This window comes from Hyposmocoma kahamanoa, unplaced genomic scaffold (genome assembly GCF_003589595.1).
Source record: "Hyposmocoma kahamanoa isolate Upper Pololo Valley unplaced genomic scaffold, ASM358959v1 66, whole genome shotgun sequence".
In the NCBI taxonomy this organism is placed as follows: Eukaryota; Metazoa; Arthropoda; class Insecta; order Lepidoptera; family Cosmopterigidae; genus Hyposmocoma; species Hyposmocoma kahamanoa.
The window spans coordinates 23,262,390-23,288,489 of NW_020653854.1; the positions used below are offsets into that span (position 1 = coordinate 23,262,390).

The 26,100-nt window shown below is 36.5% G+C and overlaps 1 protein-coding gene across 1 annotated transcript in view; it reads left to right on the plus strand.

Annotated features, from left to right (window-relative positions):
• The window catches only part of LOC113231968 (tachykinin-like peptides receptor 99D), a 433,234-nt gene that overhangs the window by 67,183 nt on the left and 339,951 nt on the right, over positions 1-26,100 (plus strand). The window lies entirely within an intron of this gene.

The following is a 26,100-nucleotide window of genomic DNA, read 5'->3' on the forward strand; positions in this document are numbered from 1 at the left end:
TTGTTAGCATTAAACCCATAAACTACCTTAGAGAGGATATCATTAATACGGTTATAGTTAATGTCATGTCTGTCTGTTTTAAAAACCAAGGATGTATCATCTGCGAACAACACTATTTCCCAATGGTCCTTAACAAAGAATGGCAGATTATTATTATAAATTAGAAATAAGAAAGTTCCAAGTATTGAGCCCTGCGGAACACCCATTTTTACCGGAGAACCAAAAGAAGTCACTCCATTTATGTCTACTTTCTGAATTCTACCGTTGAGATATGACGAGACAAGTTTCGACGCCTTGCCATTTACACCGTAATGTTCCAGCTTCCTAATAAGAGTAATATGATCAACGCAATCAAATGCCTGCGAGAGGTCACAGAAAACACCAATAGCGTCCTGAGACCTTTCCCAAGCATCAAAGATGTGTTTTAGTAACGCTACCCCTGCATCGCTAGTCGATCTACCACTGGTAGGCCCGTATTGTTCACTATGAAAAATATGATTTCTACCGAAATAGGACAGTAATTGAGTCAGCATAACCTTTTCGAATATTTACTTAAAGCTGGTAAAATTGATATGGTAGGTCCATATGGTAGTTGCTAGGATCAACTTTCCTACCGCTTTTGAATAATGGAATAACCTTGCTGTATTTCATTAAATCGGGAAAAACACCTTCGTCAACGCACCTATTGAAAGCTACAGTTAATGTGGGGAAATTAGATCAATAACTGAATCTATAACTTTAGTTGATATGCCCCAGAGATCTTCAGTTTTTAACATGTATTGATTTAAAATCTTTTATGATGTCTTGTGGATTAACATGACGGAAATTAAATAAACTGCCACAAACGTTAACATTTTAGGAGATCAATAGCAAGGGAAGGTGAGGAATTTAATGATTCTGTAGTGTTCACAGCAATTTCCGAAAAGAATGATTCAAAAGCTTGGGCTACATTATCTTTAGATTTTATAAGTTTGCTGCCTAATTCTGAAACTATATCTCTATAGTGTTGTTTAACCCTGCCTGACTCTTTATTTATTATGCTCCAAGTAGTTTTGGATTTATTTATCGATTGTCTAATTTTTTCGCAAGATACTTAACCTTAGCAGCTACACATACTTTTTAAATATTTTTGAATAATTTCTAACATATTCAATGAAATTGGAATTAATATTATAAGTTTTCATAGCATATAGCTCATACAAACGAGACCTACTCTTATGAATACCTACTGTTGCCCAGTCGTTGAATTTAGTCTCTCTATGGAAAGTTAATGTTTTCGATTTAAATACATTATCAAATTCATTTTTAATTATACCAAATATCATGCTATATAAAGTATTTGGAACCTGTGGTATATGGGGTAGGGAATTTAAACTATAGCCGATATTATTTTGAAATCTAATGATTCGTTCTGTGGTAATCGGTCTGCAGAGAAATTGGTCTACCTTCTTGCTCATTTTACAATTAAAAGAAGTCAATTGGCCACTATGGCCTGATCTTAAACAATTTATTATTGATTTAGACACTGCGTCTGCGTTACAAAAGCAGAGAGTAGGTTTTTTTAGTACTATATATTGAGATTATCGAAGTCCAAGTCAAATAATTTTCATTTCATATATAAACAAATTACACTTGAAATCATTATATTGATTAAACTGTTTTAGATAATATCATTTAAAAAATACATACAGAAAAAATACAACAACTTGTTTCAATGTTCCCTCTCCGTTATTCATAGAATTGAAATCATTGGTTTAAAACAAAACAACAAAGGAATGTTTATTTACTTTACAACGTAGAAGACAACATTGGAAGAGAACGGCCTCGAAAAACGGTTTCGAATCAAATTAAAAATGTTAAAAGACTGGAGTTCGTATTGAGAAGAACGAAAAGGCTTTTATAAAAAGATTGGTGAAAATAAGTGAAACACGAGAGTTCCCCACTTGACTAACACCGCTGTGTTCTTTGTAATCGGATATATCGAGTCATTATTGCCGACTTATCGTAAGCGATATTTTTACCTAAACAGCGTTTTTTATTGCAAATGATATTTGAAACCATAATGGACGATATTTCCCGCCAAATTTACATTAACTTACAGCAAAAGCTAAGTTTATCGATAGATCAATTTTTTAAAATATTTTAGTGTAACCAACACAATCAATATTAAAAAATCATAACGTAGCGATTTAACTTGCTGTAGCAATGTGTGAATACAAACAAAGTGGCAAAAAACGTGTTGCATCTTTTTGCATATTTTTAATCGTGTTACCTTAAACACCTTAAAGCCCCAAAAATCTTTGGTCTCCATATATATCTAAAGCAAAAGTATTGTAAGCACCAAAAAAGGCTTAACATTTATTGTTTTTAAAAAATTTTGCAGATGCACTATCGGATACGAAACCCATTATTACACACACATACAGAAAAGGGTGTTGGTGAAATACAGGCACATGGAACATATACGGAAACAGTTTAACAAATTTAAAAAGTATGTAATAACGTTGTTCCCTAGAATTTGTTCAGCAGCAATCATTTAAGATCGTTATTGAGCAGTCAGTGTTTTAGTATCCAAATTAGTATCACATTTATATGTGATACTAAATTGAATGTTTATATTGAAAAAAACCCTGCTGTAAAATTTGTTTTTTGTCGCTTACAAGTCGGCGGTAATGGCTCGATATAGCCAAAATAGTGAAAAAAAAACTTTGAAAATTTCTGTACCTATTATTATATTCTATTCACGAGTCCATAAACAGGATGTGATATGTTTCCGATGAAAGACCTTCTTCAGACCCTCGTTAGTGTGGACTCGTCATATCCGTTACCTAGGGTAAAAACGGTCCAACATCATTGCCTTCATTTGTATGTATAAAAAAAATGGTTCTGAATACAAATATATTTTGACAAGAATTGAAGTAACTAGATTATATTTCACGACGTTTTGCAAGTTATTTAAGTGTATATTGAGCACAGTATTTTACCGATATTACCTGACGACATAGAAAATTTTTTAAATGAGCTCCAATAAGTCCCCAGAAAACATCAAGGCTCAATTTAAATTCGAAATTACATACTGTGGTCGCCGTGGGAATTTCCGAAACTGAATTCTAACTGAGAATTTCTCCGAAAAAACTGCTTGCATTTTCTGAAAAACGCCTGACCTGTTTTTTGACTGGTATCTAGTTCAGTACGCTACGCTTACAAAAAAACTGCTTCCGTACCGTTTCCCAGCTATATATAAATGAAGCCTAAGAGTTTGTGCTTGGAAATCACCCAACATATATATTATTACGTCACTTAAAGGTCGTGTAAATAGGTGTTTCTTTTATGAAAGATATATTACCATGCAATGGAGACAGGCTATTATACTTATGTGATATCATCAATTAATATCAATAATTATGCAGAAGGATACACTGTTTCGTGTTTTTGTAAATATCATATTATCGCCAATGGAGTAGTGTCGATTTCAGCCGCCAGGGGCCAACCTTAAATTTGTTGCCCCCTTTGTTTTCACGATTACGAAAGTACATAGTTCATTCCATTATGTTTTTATGTTCGTCTATTCTGCCGTCGCAACATTTGTGTTGTTCAGGTTATGGTTGTTTAAAATAGATGAATTTATTTTCTAATTTTAAGTAAAAAAAATAATAATTTTGACTAGTCCTTACTAGCTTTTGTTCGACCGCGCTCGTCGCCCCCATTGCTGTGCCGCCCAGGGCCATGGCACCCTCTGGTCCCCTCATGCTACGCGATTGATTACCACTATTTGAATTCGTTTTCGTAAAACTGTCATTTGTATAATTGATGTGTATGCGTGACGTCACCTACGTCGAGTTAATAATAAATTTTTAACAACGGAACCGATAGCCGCCGCTGGCGACGTTTGTGATGAGAAAGAAGAAACAATCGTTCGAAGTAAATGAAATTGGTATCTTCCTTTGCAGTAGCCTAATTGAGAACGGTTGTTTCGCAATTGGGATATCGATGGTTCGAGTCCTAAACGACACGTACTTATAACTTCAATTACTATTATATTACTGGTCTTCCTTTACTTTAGCAAGATACCATTTCTAAAGATGGAAGTAAATTAATTTGCTACTCTGCTCCTTAATTGCGGATATTTTCAATTTATAACGATTGTAATAGTGAGGGATAGTGGGGGTAGTGGGGTATAAATATGACCAATCGTTTCGAGAAACCTCATTTCATACGTTATAACCGAGACGGCGAGGACGAAAAGCCCTCAAGTTCAGTGTGTATTCACACAGATTTGTACCTACAGCACGTCCTCCAGCGGAAGTCCCCAGTAGCGTCATGAGCCGAGTTCCCGCTGCTACTTCATGTACTTATAACTTCAATTACTAAGGCCCAGCGACCACTGATGAGACGGCATAGTAGGCTATTTTCAGGTGACGAATGTACCTTAATGTTATGACTTTAAAGTTGTAATTTCAATTATAATGGTAGTAGCCACAAAAACAAAGCTGCGTGAAGCGTTGGAATACCGACCCGGTAGCCTTCGGAATACCTCGACAGCCATCGAGATGCAAAAAATCTAGCACGCTTGGTTTTCATACAGATTGCGGTACTTTAGATATAGTGTGGTTCCGTTAAAGGGCACCTGGCCTAAGTTACGTACATTTACAAAATTTAATAGCAAATAGCTCTCGCTAACGTTGAAGAAAAACATCATAGCAACCCGCATAGGGCCACTGAGGCGGACTACAGCCTAAAGCATCAGTGAGGCGAATAATGGGTCCATGACGGAGGTATCGCGTGCTCTCAAAGCACAAAGGTGACACAATGTTTACCAAGGCTCGAGGGATAATGATCCATTTATATGTGATATTGACAACAGCCATGTTTGTTGGGGACCGTTTCCATGATTTGAAAAGTGGGATGTCTGAAACTACCTCAAATAAACACTGTTGTCAAGCTCGCACAGACTAAAAATACAATTCATGATCGTTTGAGAGTAACTTTATTATAAAAATATATATTTATCATTGACTTACAATTATATGGACGTCGGGTCCGCCCTAAAAAGTGTCCGCACTTGTAAGGCGCTAAAATCGTATACAGAGCGCCACACTCCGCTTTAGTCTTCATTTGTTCTACTGACAGCGCGATACTGCGATGACATTACAATTTAAATTTCGAATAGGTTGACTTGGGACATTTTTTTCGTGGTTTTGTATTAGACCCGTCGTCCATTTATTTGTAAGTCAATGATATTTATGAATATATATTTTATACGTTTTTTCTGGTTGTCATGGTGACGGCAATTTGTTGATTACATGTATTGTGTCAAGTGAAAAGTCGACTTTAATTTGCGGAAAATATTTTTGATATGGTTTTGATGGTGGTAGCCGAAACGAACCCGGAACGGCATCAGGCACCAGCTCTTACCCTTTCAAACAAAAAAATAATTTTCAAAATCGGTCCACAATTCATGGAGAAATCGGTATGTCAGTGTACATGTACATGTCTTTGAAATTTGAGGATATTCCTCGATTTCCATGAATCATCAGATTCTGACTTGGAGAGTGCGCCCTTTCACACAAAAAAAAAGAAAACAAAAAATAGTCCACAATTGACGGAGAAATCTGAAAACATATGTACATAAAACACATATACAGTCGAACGATTAACCTCCTCCGTTTTTAAAAAAAGATATACCTCCATAATTTTTAAATTATGTACGAAGTTACATATTTTATTCTTAAATTATTCGTTTTAGACTTTTTTTTTAGCTTATTTTCTGGATTTTATGTGACTGGATAAAGTACATCCTGTCGTGCGACAAATTATTACATTCTTTAGACAATATCTAAATGCCTAAAACATTTGATGTAGCAAACAGTTTTTCCCCTCTTCTCCTCCAGGGATTTGCCTTAGGTTAATTCTTGCTGCTTACGTACCCTTTTAGGATAATTAAACTATCCAAAAATTGTTTAAATTTTTTGATGTTATTATTATTAATGATACTCCCTATGTCACAAATGTTTGTTTTTGTGGAAAAACAATATTCGATGGTTGTCACTTTTTTAACCGACTTCAAAAAAGGTTTTCAATTCGACTGTATGTTCTTTTTTTTTTCTTTTTTTTATGTATGTTACGCGATAACTCCGGTATTTGTGAACCGATTTTCATGATTCTTTTTTTGTTGGAAAGGGGGTACTTCCATAGTTAGTCCCATTACATTTTGAAGAAAATCATCCACTTCAAAGGGTGGCTGTTCACGCATGAAGATTCATTTTTATAAATAGCGCCTAACTTTAATTTCGGAGCAATTACTTTTAGCAATTATTCAGTTGATTTTGCTATTTCTCCAATTCAAGGCGTTTTTCTCTCGATATACTTTGAGTAATGTCGTAGTGAGAACCTATTTTTATTATCTCCAGTGTCAAGTCCTGTATAGTGGCGAACTAGGGGATATTTCAATGAAGCTTAGCAAATAGACGTAATTCCACGTACTTTTGAGGTCGGTTTTTTTAGTACTCTGTACTGAGATTATTAATGTTTTTATTATAATATTAAAACAGCCATATATGTACCTCTACGTGACAGAGTTCGTCCAGGGGTGCCAATTAAATTTTTAAGCAACCTGTATCTTTGGACTAGATATCTTCAGGTCCCTGTTGCCGAGTAGGTGGTGGAGGAGGTGAGCATGCTGACAACTATGCTACGAAAGTGAAAATGTAGTAGTTGACTTCACAGTCAACGGCTTAGGCTTAGTGATGGATATTGCTAGTTGTACAATGCACAACGGGAGGTGTGCGAGTCAATAGCTCCGGTACTTATCTGGATAATATAGTTACTGGTACTGTTCGTGCATCCGGGGGTTTTTTGAGAACCGGACGGAGTCTGTGTCAACGGGCTGATCAGGCTTACTTGTACAAGTAACAGTGCCCTTCCAGTATAATCAAAAGTTTGGGTAGCAAGGGCACTATAATCAAAACTTAGTAGAAATGGAACTGTCCTTGGACTATAGTGAAATTAGTAATCTAACAAAACAGGTTTGTTAAACAACCGGAAAGTTTCATTACGATCAATTTTGTATATTTTTCTACATAAAAATTCCGATATCAATAATATCCCAAAACAATTGTACGTGCCTTTTGTAGAATAATATGGAATTCCATGTTATATTCCAATAAACATGACGTTTGATGTAGTAGCGATTTTGTTCTCCCGAAGTCGTACTTTGCCAACGTTCATTATTGAATGTCATTACACTTTTGTCGTTATCGAGTTTGAAACCTGTTTCTTAGTAGCAAAAGCTATCTCACGTGCGTCAATTACGGCATAATAACATTAGTTTATAGGAAACTGTATTAAATTTAGCTTCACTATTTTGTAATGAATCGTTAAACATGTCTAAAAGTTATACAATCTATGTAATACTATTATTACAATAAGAACGAGTAAGGCAACTCCAGCCTGTTCAGCACGTGATACCTACATTTGGAGAGTAGGGTTGTTACATTATTAATTTAGTTGTATCTACAGGTTGTAAAAATAATTGGAATAAATTAAGGTGTTCATTACAATATTCTCCAGCTACATTGAAATAACCTTTGAGAAATACAATAGGTACTTACGTGTTGATAATTGTATATTCATATACTTTGATTATGGAGTATAATTATAAAATAGAAACTAAAAGTTAACTGTTGTGAATTTCAGGTACTCGTTTGGTTTGGTTGTGTTTTTGTTTGAATAATCAAACAAAAACGCAACAATAAACACGTCTATTAATTTGTGTCATTTACTAATTTATGTTTTAACCGACTTTAAAAAAGGAGGAGGTTCTCAATTTGACAGTATTTTTTATAGACTTACACATATGTGTAAATAAATGGGTAGGCCAAAAAATCCATGCGGTTTTTGCCTTAGCTCACAACTCTAGTCCATTACGTGATACTAAAATTGCTGTAATATAATTATTTAGAGATAAGACACGTTTTCAAAGCGTTTATCTGTAAATTACAGTTAAATCCTTTACTAATTACTGGAGATAAAGTTGTTATTTATAGATTTGGAAATCTGTGGATGCCAAAAGTTTCTGTAAACAACAAACGGTGTTACTAGTTCTAAAGTGCCGTGTTAATTTAACTTTAATTCAAGTATAAAATATTTATTGCAATAGTGGGTGCATTAGTGATGTTACATGGGACTTATGGAAACAGTATAGTGCAAACAACAAGTTATTATAACAACAAAACAAGTAATAGGGGATGTAATAGCAATAGTAATCGCTGACTTCCGTGGTCGTGTTGCTTGCGTACCGGGTTTCATCATAGACATAGAAAAATGGGGAGAATTGGTACGGGGGCGTGGTTCGTGTCGCCTCGATATGATCAAAGTGATCATATCGTGGTGACACGCCTACAAACGTCGTCACAGTGACATGCGATCGTTGTACATAAAAGATCTCTCGTAAAACGTGATAATGCCAAGTTGTAGCGATACACTTGTGTAAAAATTAGAGTGAAAACTAAAATTTTAAAACCGGTGAGATAACATTCCAACGGCTATTTGCATTTTTAGTTGTTTTTTCTATTATTATTCAATGTTTTCTTTGTGTCTCCATAGAAATTTCTAGACTCAAATATAGTGATGTTCATTTACGATGACTAATGTTTATCGACAATAAATTTTTACTGAAATGTTTGAATTTCTTACTGATCTTTGTAATTAAAGTCCCTAAAATATCGAAGCGAAAAGCATTCACGTTAAATTAATTTCTGTAACAAACCTACTATATGTAACAGATGGCCTTAAGACAGCTTGTTCACTTTTAGTTCACCAACAATCCGCTAGATGGCATTGACCAGTTTGGCGTTATTTCTGAATCGCCGTGTTAAGATTTTCCCTCGAATGGTGTCTACTCGAACCATCACAATTTTGTTAATGTGAAGAGAAAGCTGAGAATACAGAGAGCTCAGTAAGGCAACCAGAAGTTGAGTCCATTCTTGGGAACTGCTACCCGGATCTTCTGATATTTCGTACGTTCATCTATATGAACTATTGTGAATAAACCTCATCTCGCGGAACGGTTTCCAGGAGTGAGTCCCTTCTTGGGAACAACTGCCCGGACGTTCCGCATATAGGGTGAAATTGTATTGGTGACATACAAGGTGAAAATAAAAATCTTCTGAACAATTTGGAGTTTCACTTGGCTTGTTTTATCTACTATTTCTGACTTAGCTTAAATTTCCATAGCAAATGCATTTAAAAAATAAATAAAATAAAATCGGCTTTATTTTACATGTGCATGCAAAGTAAATAAGAAACTATTATAGAAAATTACATAAATCCTTTATAAAAAAAACATAATTTAATTTATTTAATTCGTTGATGGTTCGAGTTTACTCTTGATAGTGACAGCTTCACCAACCCGTGGTAACGTATAATGGAAAGCTGACACTGGCGACGATCGCCATATTTTTTATATTATTCTTATAAAACAGACATTGGCCCAAGCCTAGTGGCCGCCATTAAGAAAATAATAATAATTTACATTAATATATTAATTTAATAATACACACCGGTACCAGTGTAGGTATAGTATGAAAAATTAAATGGAATATTTATTTAATATTAAAAACAGCCACATGGTTTCTAACTATTGATTAGGTAGAACCACATCCCTCTTTGAGTAGCGTCAGTTTAAGGTTAATAAGGTTAACAATTCACGGAGCGGTTTCCATCCACGCCCGCCGCTGCTGCTAGACAGCGGTTTTATTTCAATACTGACGGCCCTGCAAGTTTGTGCGTGCCCACGCAACCGTTGCGATTGCGGAACGGACCGTGAAGTTAGTGGGAGTTAATCGCAAATCGCGCGGTTAATAAAGAACTCACACCGCGTGCGCCTGCAACACATTGCGCGTGAACCGACCGCCAAAATGCGCGGACGACGACGGCCGCCAAGCGCGCAGGTGGACGCGTCCTGCGCGGTCCAACCAGTATCCCGCCGTGGCAACCGCGAGCAACCGTCACATTACAGGCGTAAAACGCGCCGTGAAATGTGCTACTAATTTTACATACTTAACTATTACACTCTACAGATGCTGCGGTTCCGCGGCAGACGCGGATGAAAACCGCTCCGTGAGTTCTTAGCGTAACGTGTGTGTGTGTGTGTGATAAATGAGTTTCAGCGCCATCTAACGTGTAATAGTTAGTATTATATACTAGTAGCATTTTTACTAAAACGCCACCTGATGGTGAATGGCTGAACTTGGATGAAAAAATAGTGAAATATTGTAATATAACTCTTACTTAAGTGACTGTAAGTTTAATTTTGTTAAATTTTAAAATTTTGTTACGTCGTTTTCACGTTTTAAGCCCTACCCAATCAAAAATTTTAAGTTATGGTAGTAGATAATAGAGCGTAAAGTTTGAATTGCACACGAGCTAAAAAGTGGCGACATCGGTACCAGATCTTACACAGCGTCATTACATATCTCTCCTTTTCCTATATCTATGGTTTTCATCAAGTCGTTCATCTCTGAGGTCGCAGGTTCTTTCCCCGGCCTGGTCATTGTAGAAAATCAACTTTTCTATAATTATTAATAAAGATTTTTATTTTATTTACAAGAAATTTCTTCAATCAGGTTGGATTCAAACTATCGGGTAGCATATCTTAGCAAACCGTGTTAGACGCTACGCCAAGTAAGCCACGGAAGGAACCAGTGGAGTGGACGTCACATTTCTATGTGCTTATTGCAGATTATTGTTTTTGGATTTTAACGATTTTTTGCCGTATCGCGTTTGAGTGAAAAAATAGATTTTCTACACATTGCAAATAAATGTAGACCATACAAATATTTTTCCCGGCCCGGGAATGTGGCAGACCATGGGTTGTAACCGTTCGGCCACGGAGGCAGTCTGCTATTAGAGCCTCTACGGGCGCTGTAAAGGCGCATTCGTAAAACGGGTTTGTAGCATCTGAACCCGAGGTCGGTGTAAAGTTGCAATGGAACCGAAAGAGCCAAAAATCCCAGCAAAAATGTCTCTACTTTTCTTTGTGCCGTAGTGCTATATTAATTCAATATGAAATGTTCAATCTAAATAATTAAAATGCGTGTCGTCTGCGCATGAAAAATAAGATATGTGCATAAGCTTTAACGTTGAGAAAACAAACGTCATGTTACAGAGTTTTGAAGGAGTTCTAATTCATTATAATTGGGTAGATTAAATCTATTTTCACAAGATATAATGGAGTGAGGCCAGACGAGCGTAATTTTGTGAGTTGTGAGTTGCGTTTTGAGATGAGCAGTTTGCGCTCGACCGAAATTCGGTTGGAGCGCCAAACGAACGTATTTTATTCAGTTGCTTTTAAACGTTTATACGGGGTGTTAACGAAGTATAATAGTGTAAAGGATCCATTAAAAATAGTATGCATTTATGAAGCATTAGAAGACGATGTAAGATAACCTAACCTCCGGTTAAAAAAACCGACCTGAAAAGTCATTCATCCCCCAGTTTGCCACCCTTAGAGGTGGAATATTTTCTTGAAATTTAAATGGGATCACATCTGAGGTACCTTCTTTCCAACAAAAAAAGAATCATCAAAATTGGTTCACAAACGGCGGAGTTATCGCGTAACATACATCCAAAAAAAAAACATACAGACGAATTGAGAACCTCCTCCTTTTTTTGTAGTCGGTTAAAAAAGGAAATGAAGCTGGGTACATCCACTCAATATGAAACGATTAAATTATGGGCGGTTTCATATATTATATACAAGTTTATGTGAACATCCAAACCCTTATAAAACCATTTATTACTAAGTCAGATACAGATATGACACAAGCCTACAGTCCAGAGGAAAGACTAAGGCTCAATTTACACTGGCGCAGAGTCGAAGCATCGCGTCGCGGCCTGTTTTTCAACTACAACGCTTGGCGACGCGCGTCGTCGCTCGACGACGCTCGTATTAGTACGCCCATACCATATATACCATACTATATATACCATAGTGTGGTAGGCGTCTGACGCTTCACTGCGCTCAAGTGACGCGCGGCGACACTCGTTTCCATATTTGCATAACACAAATTTGTACCTTTATAATGGGAAAATAGAGATGAATATACTATTAAGCAAAAAACATGACGCGTCGCGACGCTTCGACTCTGCGCCAGTGAGAGTTAAGCCTAATAATAACAATCAAATAAGTTGTTCAATTATTTAAATTTTAATCTCCCTGTAGAACATTTTCGCAAGAAATAACCTGCGTCAGCCCGTCTCTCGATGCGACCAAAAGTCCGTCGTCATTACGCCCGTGATTCGGCAGATAAGTCATTCTGCGTCGTCGTGTAAAACAAACAGTACTCTTATATGAAACCGAATGCAGCACAAACTACGCAACTCGAACTACGCGACTCACAACTCACAAAATTACGCTTGTCTGGCCTCACACTTAGTAGACTTAAAACTTCCAAAAAATCAACGCGACTAAAGTAATTAAGTTCCTTAAATAGCGCTAACGATCTTGGTAAAAAATTCTAAATTTAGAACTGACTGGAACATAAAGCAATTTATACTTTCGGAATTTGCGAATTGGAATTTGAATCCAATATTGCTGACGAACTCTGGGCAATTAATCCTACTCTGTACAACATTCAGCAAGAAGCATCAGCTATGTAGCTCCGCAAATATAAGAGCATAAGATGAAGCTTTGCTCAACGGTGTACATAATCAATGTGTGGCAATCAAAATTTGACGTGGAACAAAGTGACGTATAATTTATTACGTCTTTTTGATTACCCTGATGACTTTGGGGTAACATTCTTAAAACAAAAAGGTTAAAGTTACTTAGAATGAATGGGCACGTATGTAATAGAGGTTAAGGAGGAGACGAAAAAGATTTGTCAACCTACCACCGGTAACCTAGTCTGCCGTCAATCTACCAATATTCGAAATGAAATGAAATTATTTATTAGTAACAGTGTTATACGGTACAAATTAGTTACCGATATCATTCAAGTGTGTGAAAAGGACATTACATCAATACATGTGGCGCACTATACGTTTCCGGAATGAATTAGAAAAAAATACTATAAATTGTCAGAAATGAAATTATTGTTTCTCAAAATATTCTACTAAATATTTAACTGCCTCCGTGGCCGAACGGTTACCATGCCGGACTGCCATGCAGAGGTCCTGGGTTCGATTCCCAGGCTGGGAGAAATATGTGTATGGCCTTCATTTATTTCTCTCGTGAGTTTGGGTGTAATTTGTGGTTGTCTATGTGTGTGTCCATGGCACCCGCGACACAGGGTTTCCCTAGTGCGGGGCTATGTTGAGTGTGTGCGTTATTATTATTATTATTATATTCTCCGTTAGCGTTAACGCACATTTTCATACGAATGAACCAATTTTGAAAACATTTATGCCACTCCTCGGTGATAATCTCTAAAAAATATTTTTCATACTCTTCAGGTGATGAAAATCGTTGACCGCGTAACTGGTTCTTAATTTTTGGAAATAAATAAAAGTCACAAGGTGCCAGGTAGAGACTGTACGCGGGATGGCTCATAAGGTCAACGTTGTTCACTTGCAAAAATTCATTTGTCTGTCTGGTCGTGTGAGAACTGGCATTATCGTGGTGCAAGATAATACGGCGTTTACGGTTATTTTTACGGAGTTTGTCAATAACTTCCGGCAAACAAATGGTCGTGTACCAATCACTATTCACGGTATAACGATTCTCCAAAGCAACATTAGCCACGTGTCCAGTTTTCTTAAAAAAAGAAACAATCATCCGCTTAGAGGCACTTTACACGCGCGCCACTTTGGTTAGTTTCGGCTCATCTCGAAAGACCCATACGCTCGATTGCTGCTTTGTTTTGGAATCGTGACTATAAATCCATGTTTGTATATAATATGACGCCCTTTCGTTGAATCTGTTAAGCATGGCATTGCACCAAGTGACGCGATCCATTTTTTGAGCCTCAGTCAAATTGTGTAGGTCCCACCGAAAGCACAGCTTTTTCACACCCAAATATTTGTGGAGTATTGATTGTATTTGACTCATGCCTATGCCTAAAGATGCTCGAATCTCACGGTATGTCACATGCTTGTCTGTTTTGATCGTACGGCGCACAGTTTTTGTTATTCACAGCATTGGACGGGCGACCATCACGAAATTCGTCACTAAGATTCACACGACCGAAAATAAACAATAATAAAAAAACTTTTGGTAACAAAAATTGAAACTTATTTGGATCTAATAAGGTTTTATTATTACTAGTCACATAAAAGCTAAAAATCCTATGAACATAAACTTCTTGGAACAAAAGCAAAAAGTTAACATTCTACAGATAGGGATGTGACATTTAGTTGATATCGACATTAAGTTTCATAACGGAATATTGAACTAGGCATTGCTATAAACTTGCTATAATTAGGGTCAACTACGCAGTATATGAAAACAGCATTTAAAGCAATTTCTTCGAGAACTAGCGTAGCTGACACACGCACACATTTGTTACCAAATACGCATAAGGTTTCACTACACGCAAATATTAATTGATATTAGCTACGCAGGCGTGTGCATTTAGGTAGCTACATGCAACAATCACAGTATTAATGATTTATTATACTGTCATCGTACTATCATTAACCTACTAGATTTCAAGACAATTCGATCACTGAAAGGGTTGAAATATTAAAACACAGTCATCATAGAAATCTTTATTCTCCCTGAAATATAATATATTTGTTCAACAATTACCTCTTTCTGAACTGATTGAACATGACTACACCTATAGCGTCGACGAGCTTGTCAAGAAAATAAAGATACTTATTTCCGAAGGCGAAGAAGCGAATCATTTGTTTCATGAAAACGTGACGAAAAATAAGTAACAATTCTTCAGAAATGTTTTCAAATTTAGGTGTGGTCTATAATTTCTGAATGCGACTCTGAGTTTCATGCCATATATTACCTGACTAACCAAATGATTTATTTCTTAATGAATTTTTCGGTTCTTATTCAAATATATATAATTTAATGTGATGTCATGAAATGCCTATAGCAAGTGGTGCTACATTTAGTAGGTACCCAGCTTTTACTGCCTGCCTGCTTCAGCCCATTTTTCCTTTAAAAAGGATCCGGCGGGAAACTAAAAAAATCAATACAGAAACTGCAAATGTAAATCATGCCTGTGATAAAACTAATAACTCAAGCGGATGAAGGTGACGTATAATAAGCAAGTAGGGAGATAAGAATCATGTAGATAAGAGAAAGAAAATCTCCAATCTCATAAAGTCTTCATTTGATACTCCACGAACTTACGTGCATTGTAAAATTATTGACACTGTACCTCTTCCATCTATATTTCCTTTTTTCCATTAATATACCGTTTTTACTTAAATTGAAAATTTAAATAAACTATTGCGAGTGTTGTGACCAAACATTTAAGTAATCAAAATTGTTAGCTTTTAAATACCTGTAAACAATTTGTGTTTACACATTGGTACCACTATAATAAAAAAAATGTTGAAATAAACCAAAACAGGGTTTCTAGATACAGAGTTTCTACATATCGATAATTTGATTACAACACGCGGACCCAGTACCAAGTGTAATACGACACTAGTGCAAGCAATTCATTGAGCGTCATTCAAATTGTTCTTTTCACGGCGATGGCTAGCAACCAATGTATATTGTTATTACCGAGTTGCAAGAAAATAGTTTTGTTTCGAAATTATAATATTATTGTTCAAAATAATAGTATTGTTCAAAATATTAGAAAATACAGAGTTTTAATATTGACCGATGAAATGAAATCACTCCCGGAGTATTTTTTATACTTTGGCTTCTAACGCGACATGATATAATGGCACAATTTGGCATATTTCAATTTTTTCCGCAAAATAATCATGTATCACATTTGAACGACGACTGACGTGCTGTTGACACTCATATAGTCTAGTGATAAGCTAGGTAACGCGGTCCCCGCCCACTTACCAGTAAATTACTAGTATTTATGTTTACTAGTATTTATGTGGTCTGTGGCTAAAACGGTGAAGCTGCATCTTTGACATCATATGGAATCTTATTGCATAGTGCTCCTATTACATAGGCAGACTGATCCGACCTTAGAATAATAACGCATAGAAACCTAGTCCGCACACGCTAAGTGAGGCAAATTTAATGCGCGCCAAAAGGGCCTACACGAGCGGGCGGGCCTTCAGTGCTCAAGGTCAACTTGCACCGCGAACAGCTCAAGAATTTTAGCTAAAAAAGACGAAATGTGCGGTAAATGAGTGTAAAAATACGTCAGACAAACATAAAATGGATACTAACATCACATTCCACAAGGAAGTAACGCGTTTCAACTTGTATTTTTATATAAATATTCACTAAAACCGAAAATTAACCTACTACTAAAACTAGCCTACATGAATTTGATTTTTGCCTCACTTGTGACAGTTCGTTTGATATGAAACTATCGTTCTATGCGTTATTATTCTAAGGTTCCGACTTGGTTAATTTGGACGGAATTTTTTTCAGGTCGTTATAGTACGTGTTGCTGCGTAGTGCATACATCGAGTTAATCCCATTACGCTGAATCTTTTCTAAGTTAGTACGGACAAGCTAGCTATTTTCTCACATTTATTTATTTTACATAAATCCAAAATAGAAGTTAAAGATGTCATGGCGAAGAAAAGGTGGACGTGGGCGGGACACACAGCGAAAATGGACTAGAGGCGCTGAACAAGGCGAGTTTCGTGAGTGGAGACTCATAGCGGATATCATTGGGCGCGGCAGACCACCGCAGCATTGAATGGATAATATCCGACGATACGGAGTACATGACTGGATGAGTCGGGCACAAGATTGCCAAGAGTAGAAGAAGAGGGAAAAGGAATCCAAAATTGGATTAGAAAAATCCCGCCATGGTGATGAGGACATAAATTGACTTCGCATTCAGGTGGGACGCTTCAAAGACAAGACGTATAAATGGGGTTTCAGGGATGCTAGTATAACTCAATGTGCATGCGGTGCCTCAACGCAGTCCATGTAGCACTTACTGTTGTGCCCGTTGTGCTCTTATACCTCTACGAGGGTAGATATCTACGAGGCCACGGACAACGCAGTCAAGGCAGCGACATACTATTCAAAATCAATATAGTCCTAAAATAAAAGAAGTATCGACACGACGAGAAGAATTCCTTCTACATAACCAAATCGTTGGAACATCCCTCTGTCTCTATCCTCTTCCATTATTAACTTTTGAGGCCAATAGAATGGTTAGAATCTTAGGGTCGTATTCCAGAACTCTACTCAATGTTCAAGTCAGGACTTGAGCAGACTTGAGTATGATTTCAAGCACTGGCAATACGATCGTAATGGCAAGAACTTGAGTATGATTTTCAGTGCTCACTACAATACCCAAGTCCTGATTTGAGTAGAGTTCTGGAATACGACCCTTAAACAGATACCCAAAATATTAATTATAACGGGCCAGACAACCAAGTCGACATGGAAATTCCTTTTTTTTATTTAATTTAATTTTAATTTAATTTACAATCACCATAATTATTTCGTGGTGTTACCTAGAACATGTAGACTAAACCTTTATACAGAATTTATAAAAGGTTTTTCCTATATTGATTCTACCGGGAATGGAACACGAGACCTTCTCACCTGTCCTTGCCTGGGCTACCTCGCGCTAAATAAATTCGATAGTATGAAATGATCATTTAGATTGTTTGTTAGTCATACATGTTCCTGATAATCTTAGCTAAAAAGCGTCTATAATTTCGTATCACTATAAAAGAGCGTACAAAAATATTAATTTAAAAGATATATTTCTCTTGCTCAAGCAGTAGCATAAGCTGAATGAGGTCCATTTGCGTACGCCACTGCCGCACAAATGACAGTACAAATTTGTAGTAGTTACATTTCGTTTATTGCTTTTTTGTCGGTTTTGCTTTAGGTACACTGTGTTGTTTTTGTATTTTTTTTAACAAACAAATTATTATCAATCTCTTGTTTGTTGTGGCGTTGCAATAAATGTCTACTATATTCTATTCTTAATTAAACGGAATTAAGGTATAATGTATGACAGTCTGAAAATTGGACGACGTATTCCAAAAGCATATTTAGAAGTAACTTGTATTACGGACAAACTTTCGACTTTTGGAGAAAAATCTGGAAAGTGAAAAGAGTAACTTTTCGAACATTGGTAAAAATTGTTCAAACTCTTCACAGAATCTTTTCATGATCACAAGCTTCCATCAATAACTTCGGCAAAATTGAAAGACACGCCTTCAATTTCCCCCGCTCCTTAGTATGTCGATATCATCCTTGAACATGCACATATAGAATGATCTCAATTTGTATTACATTGCTCGCTACAATGTATCGAAAGCTACAATTTTGATCATATTATGTAAAGCTAGCGAGATTCACAAATCAATATACGTGCATTTTTCGATGATCGCCTTAAATGCTATAACACAGCTCAATGATAGTTTTGTTGCCACTGTAACTGTGCGGTTCGTACTCTGAAGTCCTACAAATTTGCTCACGACTATCATATCAACTTATATGCATCCATTTCTACGTATAAACCACTTCTGCGTATAATTGTACCGCCCGCATCCTATCACGACCGCCACCTTCCTCAGGTCGTTCGTCCGTCTTGCCGCAGGACGTCCTACACATTTACTTTGACATGGTCGCAATTACGTCAGTTACCAGCCCTCTTGCAGATATGACCAGCCCACTGCCAATTCAGCTTACTGATTTTACAAGCTGTGTCTTATACTTTAGTTCCTTAACATATGACTTCATTGCGGTACTTGAATAGTACCATGCAACGCTTATTTTCATTTATATGGCTCTGCTAAATACCAACTAGCCACCTTGGATTCAGTTGAAAAGAGTACCAAGAGGCTTATAGGTGACTAGGACTTAGCAGAGGCAAAGCTGCAGAGCCTTGAATACTGCCGTAAAGTTGGCTGCTTATTGGTATTTTACAGGATATATCACGGAGAGTGCAATGGGGTTGCGAGATTTAATTCTGCCTACTACGAGACGTTGACGAAGCGATTCGCTTCCACATCTAAAGAGACCATCACTTTCCATCAAGTGAAATGGAGGTCAAATGCGTACTTATTACTATTTCTTTATACATGACACGCAGATGACTCCACTCCACCTGATGATAAATGGAAAGTGGAATCTAAACGCGAAGGTAACTCACTAGTGTTGATACAATCACTGCCCTAGCCACCGCCGCGCCACCCTGGAAGATGCCTCTTCACGCCTCGTTTGTAGGTCTCCATATCGTAAGAAGGAGGGAATACTGTGCGATAGAGAAAGGTGCCACCAAACCTTTTAGTTCGCAATGGAACACGGCAAGTTGTAAAACAGTTACTATGGAGGCCAGCACGTGTTTCGTAGCAGGACCGAGGAGGGAGGGATAAGATTGAATATTTCTTCAAAGCACTCGCCATGGTACATTCGATAAAAGGAGCAAAGCGATGCAACATTTCTACGCAGTTGCAGAGGTTTGAGGTGGGATGAGATCTCTTCATTTTTGAATTAAAAAAATATGCGCCTTGAAATCGTCAAATTAGGGACAATAGTACATTTTGCATAAGTCTTGACTATACGATGAAGTGAATTGAATTTACGAAACTCAAACATTCAGTTTGCTAATATTGGTGCTCGGTCCATTCGCCTCTATATGATACGAAACGTTACAATGTGAAAGCTTTATTTGTTTACCCCAAATGTATACTTTGTATCAACACGTTTCACTTCTGGTAAATGTTGCCGGGCAGAGGGTATAAAAACAGCCATATGAAATTTAAATTTCAATTTATTACTCCATGTAAGGTATACAAAGATCTTAAATAACATAATTATAGGTCCTTGTTATATGATACCCTGGAAGGGGCATTGTAAAGAAGGGCACTTATTCTTTAAATCTATATGAATTTCCAACACAATTACATAATCTTAAAAACTGAACTTGACTTACAATTATATGGACGTCGGGTCCGCGCCAAAAAGTGTCCGAACTTATAGGGCGTTAAAATCGTACACAGAGCGTCATTCACGCCTTAATCCTCGTTTCTTTCTTCTGACAGCGAAGCAAGCAAAATTAGACAGTACTGCGATGACATTACAATTTAAATTCAACGTTTTAGCTTTTTCATATTTCTTTACATGTCACTACGTTTAAATAGGTTGACTTGGGACATTTTTTTCGTGGTTTTTTGTATTAGACCCGTCGTCCATTTATTTGTAAGTCAATGGATATGTCACTTGTTTAATGTATAAATAATAAAAAAAATTGGCTCCTACTGCGTCATACGTATGTCATCACAAAAGCAGATCTTTAAATATTGTTGCCACGTACTTCAGCGACCATGACGGTTTATGACAATATTAAGTGATTATGGATTATCGATACATTAACTTACTTATCTCGCTGATTTTTATGTTCCTACAGGTTTTATTTAATATTTATGTATGTAGGTACATATTTAGCTTCAATTCTACACCGTTCTGCAATATATTGTCTATTCTTGATTATCGGGTTTTTTGAGCACTGCTGCTGCGTTCTGGATTGAAGGATCTGTCAATGACGCCTGGAGGAATAACAGAAAAAGCGTTGTCTTTGCAATAAGAGTGAAAAAGACTGTTGCAGCGATCTCCGTGGACGTGAAATTATATTAAGATGATGGGAAATATTACTTTGTTTTTCAATAACTTACCACAGATTCTTAATTAAACAATGTAGTACAAGTATATGGAAGTATTAGTATATGTGTGGTGTGTGAAGAGGACACGGAGGTCTATGGTGCGGGATGTGTAATTCACTTTTATTACAAAATGAACTTAAAGCATTTTCTGAGTGGCTTAATGCGTGTTTTTTAATCAACAAACTTCAAACTCAATGCGTATACGTAAAAGAAAAAAATTAACGTTGTAGACGGCAAACAGTTATACATTCATTAAAATATATTGTTCAATTACTTAGATGTTAGAATGTCTACCTACACACCAACGCCTCTTGCGAGCCGTCCATAGTTCACAACACACGTGGGCTTTATTCCAAAAGTTCTGCTAATTCTGTTCCATTTATATTAGTTTCAATATTGTTTATCAAAACGCCTTTGTACTCTGCTAGAAAAATATGTTTTTTACATCTTTGTCTCGTCGTATAACAAATCGTTCCATCCACATTTACGTGAATAAAAATTCCAAGCTATTTTTTCTCACCAAATCTATATCGAACCGATCGTGAATCCAAGGTAATTTTCTCTTATAAAATGTGTAAAAATATACCACACGCGTAAGATGAATAATACTTCACAGTCAAGGTAGGCAGCTTCGTAGCGTCTAAAAGAAATACGATTTAATTTCAATTACTGTGAAATTCTACATTGCAACGTACAACAACATGGTAGAATGTTAAACTATGATACTGCCCGCGCGTCTGGCTACACCTTTTTTGTTGCTCGCGCAGCCTTGATGTGGTCTCTCAATTCAGATACCTGAACTAAACAGGATTACGTATCTTCTGGCAGTCTTAGTCTGCAATTTAGTCTGTATATTTATTAGTAAGTAGAAGTTTATTTAAAATAATTTGAGTATCATGGTGGTCAAACATCCTGGCATACAATAAAACTTAATTATTAATATAAAATAAATTAAGTAACAGTAGAGCTCGTTGTGAGAGTTTGTTCAGGGAAATACCTACTACCACTTTACCTATTTCTGCCGCCAAGCACTAATGTGACCTGAGCAGAATGCGTTCCGGTGTGGAAGGGTAAAGGTGCTGGTAAAATTACGGACACATGGGACTTGTGAACTTATGTCTCGGGGTAATGGGCGCAGTGGCAGTGCCCCTAAGATCTATGCGATTTAAAGCTCTGAGTGGCACTGCCACTGTCATGGATCGGCGTGACGCTTACCACTAGGTGCAGGACTTGTAAGTCCCGTCATTTTGGAATTATAAAATAATCTCAGTACAGAGTACTAAAAAAACCGACCTCAAACGTACGTGAAATTACATATAATTACCAAGTTTTATTGAAATCGGTTACCGGAAAGTGCGCAAACCCGGATTCATCCCCTAGTTCGCTTCTATATGGAACTTGACGTAGTAAATAATAAAAATCGGTTCTCACTGCTCAAAGTATATTGAGAGAGAAAAACGCCTGGAATTGGAGAAAAGCAAAATCAACCATTAAAATAATTGCTCCTTATAATAAAATTTAGGCGCTATTTATAAAAATGAATCTTCATGCGCGAACAGCTACCCTTGGATGATTTTCTTTTAAATTAAATGGGACCACTATGGAGGTACCCGCTTTCCAATAAAAAAAAAATCATCAAAATCGGTTTCCAAATACCGGAGTTATAGCGTAGCATACATACATTTAAAAAAAAGACAGTCCAATTGAGAACTTTCTCCTTTTTTTGAAGTCGTTTAAAAAAATTACAAACATTTTTTATTTAATTTTTGCGACACACGCGTACGTTACTCATTCGGCTTAGGGCTTCAGAAAACCAGCATTACAGGCATCATAGCCTAGTCTCGGCTGTGGCTATAGCTGAATGATTTCATTCATAAAAGGATGTCCTGTAAGCCACAGTATTTCAAATTGTATCTGTTTGTTTTTTTAGACGTTAGCATCGTTGTTATTTTTTTGTTTTACTTTTGTTTTTATTTATTTTATATTTTTGTGTTGTGGCTGTGATGAAATGATGCTTTTTATTCTATTCTGTTGTTTCCTTTCAATACATTAAGGCAGTGAGTGTGGGAGTAAAAGGCAAAACACACTCATTGCCTCAAATATAACATTTTGTTATTTTCAAAAGAGCGAGATGTGATGTATAGGTTTATTTTCGTGGAAATAAGGTTCATCAGAGTGCGTTCCGTCACAAGTATATCGACTGGGGAAAAGTAAAAGGGAATAGGTGTCACTCAGGACGAAATTACTCCTGGGTGTAATTAATGTTCAATTAAGTGTCGCTTAGCCCATTTTATCTATTTATTTTTTCATTTGAAGGAAAAAAAATCAGGGATGCCATAGGTCCGGATGAGATAATATACCTTTATAAAATATATTTCAACAAAATGCTGTATAATGTAGCACATAATATCAGTTAAGAATAAAACAATGGAAAACTCCATAAGTCTTGATTTCTATCAGAAACTCATTCGCCAAAACTCTCGTATACACACGACACGACACGACACGACACACACGACACGACACGACACGACACGACACACACGACACGACACGCACGACATAATATAATATTAAATAGATGGATGGATTTTGTAGGCCTCGCCATGTATGTTTAAGTTCATCGCAAAGATTGAGGATCACATCTTTGCTAAACCGGTATCTTTTCATAAATTGTTGTGCATCCATTTCAAACGAATCACTACGATCTCGCAGTTGTCTTTTATGGATTTTTTCCATATTATTATAGTGTAAAGCATCAATTCCGAGACACTCAAACATTTCGTATGCATCACACATGATGAAACGATTGCCTAAAAATATATAATCTCAAAATTATAATAATTCCTATACGCACATATGCACAAAACAATTCAATAAAAGCTACACCAAGACACTGTAAATTAAAACGGTTTATTGCTATTACTTTTTGACAGATCAAATGTGAACAAAATGTCAAAATAACGTTTGTAATACGATATTGCAAGCCAAACTTCGGGCAGAAGACAGCCTAGTGTCACGTGATCGCTGACTGGCTGGTATTACGATTTCATAATATGAAATTACAAGGCAATTTAGTTTACGGCGTAAACTACGTGGAAATAAGAGTTCATATTAGGCCCCCTGAGACACAAGTTGACAAGTTCCATGTGCCTGCAATGTCACCAGCACCCTACAAAACTGAAACGCAGTAATGCTTACACTCCTGCTTGGCGGCAAAAATAGGTAACGTGGCAGTACTTCGCTGGACGAACTCATTTCAAGGAACTCTAGTGCTACTAAATCTTTCTTTGTACTCAATCTTTGTATTAATCATTATGTAATAAACATATTTTATGAAGACTACGACCGCCAACAATGAAAAAGAAGAAGATAAGCCTGCGAACTCAAATCTCAACCCTTTGTAAGAAAAGCTGGTGGCATGAAATATGAAATTTTTGACATTTAATATTTCTTTCACGCCTACATAGTAATCTAACAATAATAATGTATTACGATAACGTGACAACGTTCATTACAATACCACACCGTTATGTTATGTGTACACGTAGAACTTATAAAATGGGATATTTCTAAATAATTTATTACACAAATTTATTTAAAAATGTTATATTTTGTGCCAAGCCGTTAAAGTTTCCCCGCTTTTCTCGCGCTAAATATACATTTTGATGAAATAACTTCCAAAGTGAAATTGATTATGTTTGCTAATCGTTTGGTCCAAGTACGAAAAAATTCTGAAATGGTCTTTGAAAGAAAGAAAAAAATACATTTATTTTAAATGACACCACACAAGAAAAATAAGAAACAAAACAAAAAGAATTCCATCTTCATCATATTCTGATAGTTCTATGTCTCTAGAACTAAACTTTCGTTCTAGAGAACATGTAACCTTATTCTAATTATTGTATAATTTTCAGTAAAAATAACATTTTTTATTAAAATTATTAAAAGTACGAAGTCAACTAACGGTAATACACCATCACACAAATTTTTCGTGTCTTTGATAAGGGCTCAAACAGAATTCATTGAAAGAAATTACAGGCCTATTCAGAAATAAGCGATAATCGCTACTGCTGTGGGTAGAAAAAAATACCGCGCGGTATCCCGCCGGGTATTTGTATCAAGATACCGCGTCATACAACCCAGTAGGGCTGGTACGAGAAGGTGCGATACGTCGCTTTCGTGCAAATCGCGCTCTATCATGACACCCTACAGGTCGGCGGTATCTTTTCGCTTACTTTGCGAAATTGATTTCACCGGACGGCGCTGTACTCCGCATACCCCGCAAATCAATTAATGCCGATTACTTGACATAATGGAACACTCATTTGACGTTGAATGTATTGATGTTACACGTTACGCACGTATAGTGTGATCTTATTTACACATTATATTATAGTCTGTCTTTTTTGAAGACGAAGTAACTTTACAATTCAGCAAACGTGTTGCCCGCATGCACGCAGCTAGTGATTGCCATAAATATTCTATCGACTATCGACTGAATGTTGGTCACGCTTATGCAATAAATAGCCTAACTTATGTTGTACAATGTGTATATCAGCTGTCGAATAATCGAGTAAAGTGAAAGAGACCGTACCGGCTTTGTGTTGTCTAAGTTTGACAGGTATTTCGCAGAAATAGTACTTTATACAGGTGTCAAACTTTTGACAGGAAATCCGTAATGTTGTTGTTCAAAGTCTGACAATTAACTAAATAGCAAAAACAGTGGTTTGTAACTAGTCTGTAACTAAATTCAGAACTAGTTACGAGCAACTGAGGAGCAAACTTCCACAACATATTATTTCATTACAGATGGTTTACGCCATCAAAGAGATCGAATGTTTGTAGTTTTCGATTGGAAATAGATTTAATGACGTGATTACGATTCATCGATACAAACCCATCGCTAGTGCAGAATTAATTTTGAGATTATACTTATGTCAGTTTGAAAAGTCTATGTTCATAAGTACCGTTACAATTTATAGCCACCTATTGTTGTCGATTTTTAGATTTAAATACAATAGAAGTGCTTAGTCTGCGTGGTATGTGTGCCAACACCACGCGGAGTTTCACATCCTTGAACTCAGTCCACCATTTTGACTTTATACGTCATGGTTGTGTCAACTATCTCGCACAAAACGTTCAAAATCGTAGAAAAATGCTTTATTTTACTTTAGAGTATAAAAATGATAATCGCACTTTTAATATCATCTATAGCGGTGTTTCATATCAACATTAAGTCTTATTTTATGTAACATAACAATACATGTACTTTAAAGTCTTCCGATCTGTTTCATATCGTCGGAGTTTTGTAGACAGGACGCAAGCGAAATTGCGAAAAAATTTTCAGGGGAACAT